General features: G+C 42.7%; 1 protein-coding gene across 1 annotated transcript in view; it reads right to left on the reverse strand.

Moving 5' to 3' along the window:
* Positions 1 to 13,649, reverse strand: part of LOC134575157 (zinc finger protein 665-like) — a 400,405-nt gene that overhangs the window by 6,353 nt on the left and 380,403 nt on the right. The window lies entirely within an intron of this gene.

The raw sequence follows: 13,649 nt of genomic DNA on the forward strand, positions 1-13,649 counted from the left end.
AATAATACCAAGAACTTTAAAAAAAAATATTAGTGTTATTTATTGCTTAATTATATATTAATTAAAAGATTAATATTCATCTTTAAGTCACGGCCCCAATATTTAACGTTAGCACTTCATGTGGATTATTTCTGCATTTCACTCAGGGGTTCACTAGCTCTGTCTAGCTATCCCTGGGTTATCTGAATACACTTGCCTCCGGCTATCTCTGCCCTATTTCTCTTACCATTTTAGCAATATTTAGTGAATCAGACACTGTTCAGGTGTTGCACATAATTTCATGCAATTAGTTATGCAAATCTATGAAACTCTGCTGCATGATCACTTCCTGTTTAACACCCTATATAATTTGCTTTAGGTTTATGTATGGCTGTCTTGAAAAAAGTGGACAAGGGACTGAAACGTTGTCCTTAACGTGTGCCACTGTTACACAATAAATGACACCTTTTCACAATAAAAGAATATTGATTGCACAAAATACAAAGTCCTCTGAGTGCACTTTTCTGGGAAAGTATATATATTCCTCCTTTCACAACGACTCCTGGCGAACATGCTGACACGTCCACCTATAGTCCAACAGAGAATATGCAGCCGTTACTGCAGAATAATATTTTAGGTGAGACGGTCAACCAGACAATCGATTAGACGGAGCAATATCTCAGCCAATATCCAGAGTGTTTTATAACCAGAAAAGAGACATGGTATCCCACCAGTGTCCCTGAATTAAAACAATTCTGGCCATTTACAATTCGAATGAGGATTATAAAGAAGACGAATATTAGTCAATAAAATCCTATATGCAATACCCTAATTAATTTCCCCAAACAATGAAACGACCCAGATAGGAAATGCTGCTATAGTTTATGGACTTCAATGACAACACTAAGTGCCTGTAGGAAGGTCATCCGCAGTATGATATTTAAAAAGGAACACTATAGCATTAGGTATACAAACCTAACGATAAAGTGCCCCCGTTTTTTGGTATGTATAGGTCTCCCCCTTTTTCCAATAAATGTAATAAAATAAAGCTTTTCTCCAGCGATTAAACTCACTCTGCGCTGCTCATCTCTCTGCTTGGTCATCGAGGAGGCATGGCCTTCTCCAGCAATGACCCAGTACAATATTTCTAATAGAGGAGTATTGGAGACGCGATGCGCATGCACACACAGTTACACACAAGCATTTATTTCTTCATAGGAAGTTAAAATAGTGATAAAAGTTCACAATTAACTTTATTCCTGAATTTGTGAAACCACACAATAATAGTAAGTCCGGGGTTTTAAACTACTTTGCATGCCGCCAGGAGAGCCCTTTTTGGAGGGAAGGTGCCTGAGATTAATGGGAACAAACGCTACCTAAGAGCCAGGTGGAGGACCCAATATTGCGGATGCAGGAGCTCTTGAAAGTCGTGGTATTGTAGCTCTGCTACAGCAGCCATCTAGGATCTCACGTGACCGCGAGATTTATGGCAGTCATTTTGGGGCTTAACCAGCATTTTGGTCTCCCGGAAGCCTCCATTCTCTCCCCCATGGCACTTTCTCGGGTGGAAATCTCCCTCTACAAATACTGCTACTCACTGGCATTATTTTACTGTTTTATTTAGCTCTGTCACACAGCCATTGAATACAGGGGTGAGCCACCTTTTGTTTCTGACAATTTGCTCTGTAATTTAAGGATATGAGTGGACCCCCCTGGTGTAAAACTTTAGTTTGCCGCCAAGTTACTACTGCACAGTTATCCATACTATAAATATCCTGGGTATTTGGGTTGAGCTCCCTAAATCACGATTATCTTAATCCAGCCCCAGGCTAAGCTAAGCAAAACTTATTTTAAAATGTTTTTTTTTGTGTAGCATGTGTGTAGGAAAGGGGGTTAAAGAATAATGCCAATAGTACATTACCATATATACTCGAGTATAAGTCGAGTTTTTCGGCACATTTTTTGTGCTGAAAAAGCCCCACTCGACTTATACTCGAGTCAAGGTCTGTATTATGGCAACTTACATTGCCATAATACAGACCAGGACCGCCGGGCTCATTACAAGCCCGGCGGTCCTGTTTGGGGCTGGCAGCAAGCCGTTACATACCTTTGCAGCAGCTCCGGTCAGCTCCCAGTGTAAATCTTGCGACACCCGCGGCCGTCAGAGCATTGCCACGGGTAACCGTGGCAATGCGGCACGCAGACCGCGAGATTTACACTGGGAGCTGCACAGAGGTGAAGGGAGCTGACCGGAGCTGCTACGAAGTTATGTAACAGCTTGCTGTCGGCTCCCCCCATGCACAGCCCATGCCACTGGGCCATGAGGGATTAAGATAGCCCCCCTCACCCCCTTAATCCCTGATGGTCGCCCCCCCCCCCCCCCCCCCAAGCAGGGAGGGGGGACAAAAATAAATATTAAATAATAAAATAAAAATAAAAAATAATAAAAATGCCCTCCCCCCACCCAGTTCACACACACTACACAAACACACACACTCTGCATTCACAAAAACTCTGCATTATATACACACACACACACTCATACAAACACACACTATGAATTATATACAGGATTATGTTCCAGGATCTTACCTAGGTAAAATCTGACAAAATTATAAAAATCACAGAATTTCATAACCCCAAGTTTTACCCTCGACTTATCCACGAGGCATAGCATATTTCACAATTTTTGGTCACAAAACTGAACTCTACTTATACACGAGATCGACTTATACACAACTATATACGGTTTTCAAAGAGAAAAAAAAAAGGGTTGGAGAAACCCTTTCTATTTATGCATTTTGGAATAAGGAACCACCAAGCCACTTATACATTAAATGGTGTTGAGTTAGGGATAACATTAAATGAAAAGGACTTGGGAACCATTATAGATCACAAACTAGTAATGCATGTCTGCCGTTGGATAAGCTACTAAGGTGCTTTCGTACAAAAAAAAAAAAAAACTAGTAAGGGGGATGGAAAAACTGCAATTTTACTTACCGTAAAAAATGTTTTCCTTAATATGGTGGCAGTACAATAGGGATGTACTCTTCTCTCTAGACACGCATCTGAAATAAATAATTAACATAAAAAGTCCCTCCCCTTACCAGGTATAAGAGACCCAACCAGCCCAGGGACCTCAATACGTACCAAGAACACCTCAGTGAATCCATAAAACATTCAAAATCTATATATAAATACATAAAGGGAGGGAGTGATGTACTACCACCATATTAAGGAAAAAGGAATTTACGGTAAGTAAAATTGCACTTTTTCCTGACATATGGTGGCAGTACAATAGGGATATATCGAGATCCCACACTAAGGGCAGGAATTTAGGCAATAACAGCTTGTAACAGAGGCAGAGAATACGTCTAGTTTGTAATGCTCAACAAAAATATTGAAAGAAGACCAGGAAGCCGCCTTGCATTTATCTTCCGGAGAGGCACACGCTCTATCGGCCCAAGAGGCAGCCATAGCTCTACTAGAATGAGCTTTCAAGGAGGCAGGCAAAGGTAGATTTGAGGAAGCATAAGCCAATTAAATAGTATCCACCAGCCATCTAGCTAAAGTGGCCTTGGAGGCAACTGCCCTATAAATTTCCCAAAGAAATTCACGAATCGATGATCAGTCATCCTATACGAAGAGGAGCGGTCGAAGTAGATTTTTATAGACCTACCCACATCTAGTTGGCTCCAATCAAATTTCCAATCCGGCAAAGATGGACCATAAAAGGAAGGAAAAAATAGGTTGGTTGATAACCTTGGAGGAGATGACTTTCCGAAGAAAGGAAGGCTTAGGGTATATAATCACGTTATCTGGAAGAAATTTTGTAAAGTCAGGAGAGGAAGAAAGGGCTTAGAGTTCCCTTATCCTCTTAGCTGAAGAAATGGCCACCAAAAACACTGTTTTCGAGGATAGATCCTTCAAAGAAGCTGCTTCCAAAGGTTCGAAAGGCTGAGAACACAGAGATTTCAAAACTAAAAGACAAATCCCAAGAGGAAAAACAGATTTTCGTAGGAGGTTTTACGAGTCTAACAGCTTTAAAAAAATTCTCCTAATGAGAGGATCAGAAGCCCCATTTTTCACCAAAAATTGACTGAGAGCGGAAACTTGGACCTTAAGGGTAGACAGACTAAAACCTTGAGCAAGACCATCTTGCAAAATTGAAGGATAGCATCAGTAGAAGGAGAGGATCCTATGCAACAATGAGATATGCATCATTGAAGAAATCACGTCCAAATTATTAAGTAGATAGAAGAGGTAGAGCTTCTGGTAGATTTTAACAGTAACTGATACCTCTCTTCTTTAATGCCCTCTATTATGCAGAATTAGCCTTGCTCCAGCCAAGCCGTCAACCTGAACATGTTGAATACTACTACTGGAATTCCTTTGTTTTCCAGAAGATCTGGTGTCACCGGGAGAATCCAGTACTTTAAAGCCATCTACTTTAAAACCGAGAACCAGCTGCGGTTTGGCCAGTACGGTATTATGGCCAGCATACAAGCTTGATCTGATGTCACCTGTTGCAGAATCCTTGGGACAAGGCTCACCGGGGGGAAAATTGTAAGCAAGGTGAAATACCCACCGGATCGAAAGACCATCCATTACCAGCGGCTTGTCTACCTTGAAGAGGGAGGCAAACTATCCTACTTTTGCATTTGATCTTCTTGCCATAAGGTCTAAGACTGAATCTCTTCACCAGACGAGACGAAAATTTCTGGATTGAGAGACCACTTGTTCTGGGACCATTTTGATCTGCTTAAATCGTCCGATACCATGTTGTCTACACCTCGAATGTGAATGGCGGAAATGTAGTCTAGATGACTTTGAAATAAATGGAGTAGTTGGATACCCAGAGAAAGGGGAAGCAACTGGGTGTGTGTCTGGGGGCGACCAAGACAGGGGGTAACCCTCACATACATGTGTTAGTTGAGAAGTAGACCTAGATAGGTCAAACGAGGAAGGGCGCCCCCTAGTGCATAGCTATACATATGTATAGTGAATTATAAAACGTAACCTTTAATGGTGGCTGTTATAAAAAAAAAAAACCCTTGTGAAGAGTTTTAGAAAAAAGAAAATAATAATAAACTTAAAATAGGAGGATGAGTGTCTGGATGGGGATAAATATCCTAAGGGTGTTGCCCACAGGATGTAAAGCTCAGTACAGCTACAGATCCCCCCAGCCTGTATATTCTGTCTCACAGAAACAATCCTTCAAAGGATTGCATAATATAAAAAAGAAAAAATGAAAAAATTAAACCAATCCTGTAGTCACTATGTACAGTCCCAGTGTGGTGCTTGCTTGCAACATCGAATATATATACACATGGGAAATCCTGTAACAAAAATTAGTGACAGAAGCGGTTTTATCAACTATGTAGTCAAAAGCTGGTCAGAGTTTAGCAGATCGATAGATACACTTGTAACAATCTGTATACCATCTACTGCACTACTGTTGCTGGAGGACGGAAACAAAAAATGGGAGGAGAGAACTTCAGATCTATTGGTCAGTTCTACGCAAAGTTAAGCCAGCATGGAGAATGACGAGATCTGACGAAAAATAGAACAAACAACCCCGTCACCCACGATTCCCCCGTCCCCTTATTCAAATCATACAGAGGTCCATTGCCCAGAAAAACTGACTAGCTAATCTTCCAGAGAGACTATACAGGTCGGTTGCCAGACTTAAACTATCCTTCCTACTACTACCTAACACGTGTTTCGGCGCTGCAAAACGTGCCTTCGTCTTGAGGCAGGGCCTTGTTGGTTTCCGACATCTGTCAGATTAACTCTGTTAAAGGAGAAACAAACAACATTTTCTTCTCCAAAGGCAGTTCTAAAAAAAAAAAATACAGATTTTGATGCATTTTTGTGTCTGCTGTCCAGGTCTTAAACCACAGTGCCCTTTGGGCCACAGAAGTCAAACCCATGCCACGAGCCGAAAGCTTTATCACCTCAGTGACAATATCCATAAGGAACTTTATAGACAACCGTAAATTCTGGAACAGACGGGAAAGACCTTTGTCTTGGTTATCACCCAGACCATCTTCCCAAGCGCTAAGCCAAAGATTCTGAGCTCTCACCACTGAAGCCCCGGCTAATGCTGCTTTAGCCTGAAAAGCTGCAGCCTTCTTATCCATAGGGTCTTTCAGACCAGAACTTCACCATAGGTATGGTAAAATTTTAGACAATTGAGCCACTTGCACAACAACTACTGGCAATTTTTCCCAGTAATCTTCCTCCTCTATTTTAACAATACTTTAAAATGTCAGAAGAGAAAAGCCCTTTTCTCAGGGTTCTTCCATTCTCTGAATATAAAATCCAGATTTTTTTTGTTGGACTGGAAGTGCTTTACCCTTGGTTTATCTACCATTACATAAGAAAGGAGGGGGGGGCGGGGCCGGACCACCATGCTGGTCGGTCGCAAGTCTGAGGAGCTCCTGCCTGTTCTCACCTAACCAGCTATAATTACGCGGAAAACCTGCCTAACTTTACTGGAAAACCTGCCAGCTGACACACGACGACCCACTGCCTAACTTGCAGACCTCGGATCCGACTGAGGTGCGCCCCAGCGGGGAGATCGTACACCCGGGGCTTGCGGCCTACTGAAGCGAGGGGTGAGGCGGACGGCCGCCGTCTCGCTCGATTGCAGAGTGTCTGGTGCAGCTCACGGATGGATTGTCTCACTGGCCCTGTCACCCCCCCTCTGGACCGGTGGGGGTTATCCCGGTCCCCGATGGCCTCACAAGAACACCTACATGGCCTCCGGTAGCTCAACACAGCGCCTCCACTTCAGGCAGCCTAACGCATGGCATACCCAAAATGGCGGCGGTAAGAAACCCTCACAGTCCAAACCGCTTATCTGCAATGGGGGATCAAGGCGACATTCACCTGCGCATAGACGCAGTCTTTGCCAGATTTTGGAACAAACTGGAACAAAGGCTTCAATTATCGAAGGCAAGCAAGCCACCCCAGCCGGCGGAGAATAGGCTGACCCAATCTCACGGCGTACGGAGAAAGGTAACTCCGCAAGTACGGCCAGGCCTCAAGTCTGGAGCGAGAAGCGCGGGGAAGAGGTGTCCCACTCCGGGCACGGCAACTACCCACAAGATAACCGCGCAAGCAAGCTGCCCACCCAGGCCGGGTGTCAGGAGGGAACTACCTCCACAGCATCGACCACCCTGCAGGAGGACTGCCCGCCGCTGGCGGCGAAAAAGATCCGGCACCAATTGCACCCATAATGGGATTGCCTCGACCTCACAGAGCCATCGAGCCAGTGGTCAGAAGATGCCACCCTCGAAGTGGGCCTGGGGCTGGAGAGGGTCCTCGCCCGATGCTGACCGCTCCGACACCTGGGACCTTACGACATGTACCCTACCAATGCCGACTACAGGAGTAGGCTGACTCTCATTCTTTATCACTGCCGCACAGCGGCCTGGACTGTGGCCACACCACCACAGCTATGCAGTCACAATGGCCTATATCTCAGCAAAAAATTTCATTCAAGCCTGAACTCCCTGAGACAGACAACCGATGTCGATGTAAGCAGAGGTATAGGCTGAACAGGCCCCACTAACTGCCAGTCCAACCACCATCACTCTGAGCCAACGGCTGCCGTGACCTAGCCTGACTGCCCCACATGGACTCCCCTTGCTGGACTCTTGCTTGTAGCTATACTTACCGCGTTTCCTACTAGTATAACTTTACGTTATTATTGTATTTTAATCTCTATATATGCACCTCTCGTACGCCCAGTGAAGTGTACATGTAGGCTCCTAGTGAATTCACACAGCCATATATGGTTAGCCTTGAGTACAGCCTCCACTGTATGCTCGTTTAACATAGTTGTCTCCTTGCAAATTGCTCTTCCTACTGACGAGTATCCAGATTGTTGTCTAACTTGCAATACTCTTGAATGTTTTAGCCTGACAATTTAATCATCTAATGAGTGTCTACGATGTTACATAGCCTACTGACTCCCTATTTTGATAGTTTACCTAGATGGGCACTGTTTATGCTACACAGACATTACCTTCAGACACTCGTGCACCTCACCATTGGGTCCAGCGGTAATACACTATCAGTATCGCTACCTGTCTTGTGCCTGTATCTGTTCTGACTTTTGTGTTTCTTTCAATTGTGAGTATACTGTCTAACCTTGAGTCACCTGAGGTCTGATTATTATAATGATTTAGCTAGTTACCAACTGGATCTTACGGTCCATAGCCTGTATTTACAAACTACAGATTAACATCAAAAATTAAAAAATGAGGCATCGCAATTCTGGAAACATAATCTGATATCGCTGATTGTTGTATCAACCCTATGCTGTAAAATTCTTGAATGTTTCCCCCAATTTCTCTTCTGTACCCCATTCTACATGCCTTAATAAAAGAAAGATTGACAATACATAAGAAAGGATAACATTAACCTCTTCAATAAAATTTCTCAACTCATCATGAGGAGATCCAACCTAAGTAATAGAAACATCGCTAGAGGATTCTGAATAAGAAAAAGAACAGTCACCCAAGGACAGTTCTGAACTAGACGGAGTTCACTTCCTTATAGACTTCTGTTTAGTAGCATATACAGGAGAAGTATGAGCAGGCTCATTAAAAGACTCAAAAGTCTGGGCCAGATTATCCTGAAACCAAGACAAAAAGGATTTAATTTCTTGTTGCTTGGATTTTTCTAGCGTCAAGGAAGAGCAAACATTACAGACTTTCCTTTGAAAACCATCTGGTCTTTTAGACAGGACTAGACATGTAATACATAAGAAAATAAACCCTTTTGAAGAAACAATACAAAAAAAAAAATTAAATAAACAAAAAAAATAGAGAGCTTTAAAGATGAGACTCAAAAGCAGTGTTTCCCAACCCAGTCCTCAAGGCACACCTACCAGTCCAGGATTTAAGGATTACCCAGTTTTGTCTAAGGTGTTTTTTCTTTTTTTTCTAAAAACACCTTAGACAAAACTGGGTAATCCTTAAATCCTGGACTGGTAGGTGTGCCTTGAGGACTGGGTTGGGAAACACTGCTCTAAAGAATCATACCTTTAAAACCTCTGACCCGTGGGGGGGGGCTGGTGACACGGGAGACCTTCACTGCAAAGCATCCATGCTGACAGGAAGATCTCCACAGCATAACTAGGCAGATACGCTTTAATTTTGGCGCCATTTCGGGGAGTTCAGACCGCACATGCGCAATTGCACGGTGGGAACTCCGGTGGAACGCATAACCACCCGGGCGTGCGTTCCACCGCTGTGCGCATGCGTCTCCACCGGACAATGATTAGCTGCCACTAGAGACCGCCTCCCTGCTTTGCCGGTGACTGCACGCGGCATAAAAGCAGGCTTACATACCTGTTTCGTAAGTCTGCAGGATGTATTTCTGGCCATTCAGCTCTCCACCCGGGAGGCTATCAGACCGGATCCCCCTGGCAGCAACCCATGTGCCTCACCATCCACATTCCAGATGCCGTCCGTTCCTGTTGGACCAAGAAAGAGAACTGAGGTCCCTGGGCTGGTTGGGTCTCTTATACCTGGTAAGGGGAGGGACTTTTTATGTTAATTATTTATTTCAGATGCTTGTCCCGAGGGAAGAGTACATCCCTATTGTACTGCCACCATATGTCAGGAAAACATTAGTTATGGGATTCTCAGCCTGAAGAGGTTTTGTTATCAGATTCTATAGATGGCTTGAATGCTTCCTTTTTATAAACAGAATATTCAAGGATATAATTGACATGTATGTAAACAGGTTGTTGATCCAAGTAGAATTCGGATTGCCATTACGGAGTCAGGAAGAATTTTTTCCCCCTCTTTGTTGCATAACATACACTTGTTTTGTTTTTTTGCCTTAATTTGGATCAACAGCATAGAGGTATAGGCTTCAGGGTTGAACTTGATAGACTTTAGTCATTTTTTCAACCTAGACAACTTAGTAAATACCACGAGCAGATGATCAGAAGGAGAGTTCTTATCACAGAGACAATATTTACAACATCAAGTGTCTCTGCATTTTAAGGAAGTCCATAATTCAGATCCATCTTTATTAGAGTTCGCAGGAATCCAGCAAGTTAAAAAGAATTGGAGAGGGGGCAATTTTATACAGGAGTTAGGAAAACAGAGATGAGATGGATATTCAAAATAAATGCCCTTATTGCCAATGGACTGGATAATGATTTTGAGATATGCCATTTTTAAAATTAGTTTGTTTTAAATTGTTATACTTCTATTTATTTACTTGTTGTGTATTTTTCTGCACTTTTGGCATATATTTTTTATAGATTTTATATGGAATTTTTTCACTGTAATGGCATATCCATTAGTCACAAATGTCCATCTCAGATCTGAATAGTAATTGTATACTGTATTTATTGAAGGCTTTTCTACACTTTTTAAAGGTGGGATTTTTGAATGGTGACACTTTATTATCCACTGGTGCTATTACTAAGATTGTTATGATTTAATTATATGATTATGTTCTATAATACTGCTGTATCTAACCTTACTATTTCCCTTTTTTTCCCTTATGAATTTTATATTATGGAAACTCTTGTGTAATGAATGTTACTTGTGACGGACCGCTGGTACTTCGACTGAGTACCTCCGCCAATCGATGCTCCTAGTGCTCGCTGAGGACTCCAAGCACTCCAACAAACACCATCAGCACTGCAGACCCCACTTGTAGCAAAGCTGCTGCACCGGGGTCTCGCCGTCACCACCCACCCTGGACCCAAGGCCAGGGTCCAGCTTCCAGTGGGTGAACCTCTCTTTCCCCAGAGAGCAGGAACAGGAACAAGCTCTTATCAGAGCTTAGTGATCATACCCTGGAGAGTATAGGTATTATAGCAATCCCCAGAGTGTAGTTCTCCAATCCCCCAAACATGATCCGAAACTTCAAGGTAGAAGATGATCTGATTTTAATGACCACACACTGGCTTTTATGCAAGTCCCCATGCAAGGGGACATCCCACAGGGTGGGACACAATCGTTTACAGGAAAACCGTAAAACACACTCAGCACCAACATATAATCCCTCCCCTCTGCCTGTGATATAATTACTCAACACAATGGGTTAATGTAATTTATCACAGTCAGGAAAAATACACTTTTTATACATTTACTGTAACTTTAAAAATATGCATCATATTCACATACATATTCAGAATTGGCATACTTTAAATATAACCATGACCGAAAAATCATACAAATACCTTCCAGTAGATAAAAAGTTAGCTGGGAGTCCTTTATGACCGACCGCAAGCACATTTTCCTGCCCAAAACAGTTCCATAGATTTGGGCTGTGCGGTTGGTCTATTTTACACAGAAAAATGACTAAGTCCCATTCGAATGCACGAACGGGGCCATTCGTGCATTTAGCCTAGTATAGCAGTGAGTTCAAACTGCCGAACGGGACTTAGTCTCTGCAGCTGAAAACGGAGTGTAGGAGAAGGTAAGGGTCAGCGGTGTTCGTCTAAATGTGTAGCCGATTTCAGTTCCATGGATTTGGCTACACATACCGCTGACCTCGTTCGAATGAACAAAGATGGCCGCCGCTACGTGTTCGTTTGTCAAATGGCGGCCACTTCGACTACTTTGGCTGCATCCTAAGTGCCAATTTAAAGCGGCAGAACTGCTCCAATACAATTTAAAGGGGAAGCAAGTCTTTTAAAGTCCAATCTGCTAAAATAGTCTGGAACAGGCAATATCTTCCAGGGGCCATAGTCTTAAAGGGGCATTGTTCCCAAAAGTCACAGTATTTCCCCAGATGGTTCTTAAAGGGCCAGCAGCAGCACAACACAAATCCAGTATGACAAATTATGCCCAAACCTCCCAGGGACCATAATCACATGGCAAGAGGCTGGCAAGTAGTCCTCTCCAGGCACAAGTGGCGAGTTTAATTTTGCCACATTACTTATGACTGATTTGTATGATGGACTACTAATATGCTTATTTTGCACAAACAAAACTACATATAATTTACCAGTTACTGTGTAGGATTATGATCAATTTGTATGATGGATATTTGATGTGCTTATTTTAGCACAAACAATACTGGATGAAATTTACCAGCTATTTATGAGCGGTTTAATAACTTTTTTAGAGTTGCAACAGAATGGACTGTGTATATATAATGACATTATGGAAAAAGCACTACGCAATACGTACCCAGGTGGGCGGAGCTTAAACAACCGTGGCAGCTGGGAAAGACGAACGGTACCATGCGAGAGCTGGTGGAGCTGGGACCGCAACCTGACTGCACATGAGAAAGCAGACCACAGAGACACCAACACTTTGATGGGAGATTCCTCAGTGATTAAGCGTGGTTGTGAGTAGCGGGTACATGTACCGTAGTACTCACTACTTTATCTTGTAAGTGGCTGTGCATCTCTATTGAGTCTTACATGAACATATGATTTGTTTTTACTTTTTAAAGATTTGTTTAATAAATGCATTAACACTTTGCTAAAAATACTGGTATAGTTATACTTCTATGTGTGACATACTATTTAGCAAGTCTTCATTGATTTGCCAAGTAAATTTCTACCTAGCACGCAGTAGAACTTGCCGAGGCCTGATAAACCAGGATGGCTTCTAGTCCAATAGGCCTAAACTTTCCTGAAACGGGCAGCACTGTCCAGGAAGAATACCCCATGACTGAACTTGTAGCTAAATCCATCAGAATTCCCAGTGACTTCAGAGAACAGCCTAACTGGAGTATAGGAATTGCAAACATTCAGTGGCCACCACATGCGACTTGTATAACATCATCTCTGTGATCCATATAAAAGATAATAAACTAAATCATTTTGTTCCTCCAGTTTACAAAATAACAACTGTAATAACTACAAATCTCACACTGTGTACCGGGTGTTTGATGATATAAGTGAATGATATCTGCTCTATAACCAAACACATTGCTCATTAAACTTTGTCTCACCCAAGGAGATGAGGGGGTAGAGACTCTCCGTCATCAGTTCCTTGTAAGTTTCATTTTGCCCTTTTAAATGCTTCCAAACCTACAATAAATAACAGACAGTGAGATCCCAACATCTTTATCCAGTCACCATCCAGACACATCCCTTGGTTTTACTCTATGATGTCCCATTCCCAGCAGTCTCACCTCTTCAGTCAGCAGGTGGATGATCTGATTGGTCAGTTCCAGGATGTTCTGCTCATTGTTTCCCTCATGTACCAGTGATGGACACACCGTGCTGGAGCTCTGGGTCTTGCAGGATCCTCTAAACACACAGGTACTGCTTCTCTGTATTGTAGGATCGTCAGATCTCTTCACAACAATGTAATCCTACACATAAAGAAACATGTATTAGAAAGATCTCTCCTATAAGCCTATACTTCACTTGTTACACAGAACGTCACTTTGTTACCTTGGAGTTATTTATAATGTTGTTTCACTATCTTTTTCCTGGAAGGGGAATCACCTGAATCCTGCTAGTATGTGCTTCTACCACACACCTTCACTGCTACCCCTGTCTGTGTGTGCGATGCCGGCCTTCTCCATCATAAAGTCCTGTATAGTGCACAGGGCTGAGAAATGATATTCTAGGGCTACCCGTTTATAATCAGGTCTTATAATCCTCACATTTATACCGTGACCAGACTAACACCAAATAAAAAAAATATTCCACAAATTTCAGTATT

This window comes from Pelobates fuscus, chromosome 10 (assembly GCF_036172605.1).
Source record: "Pelobates fuscus isolate aPelFus1 chromosome 10, aPelFus1.pri, whole genome shotgun sequence".
Taxonomy (NCBI): domain Eukaryota; kingdom Metazoa; phylum Chordata; class Amphibia; order Anura; family Pelobatidae; genus Pelobates; species Pelobates fuscus.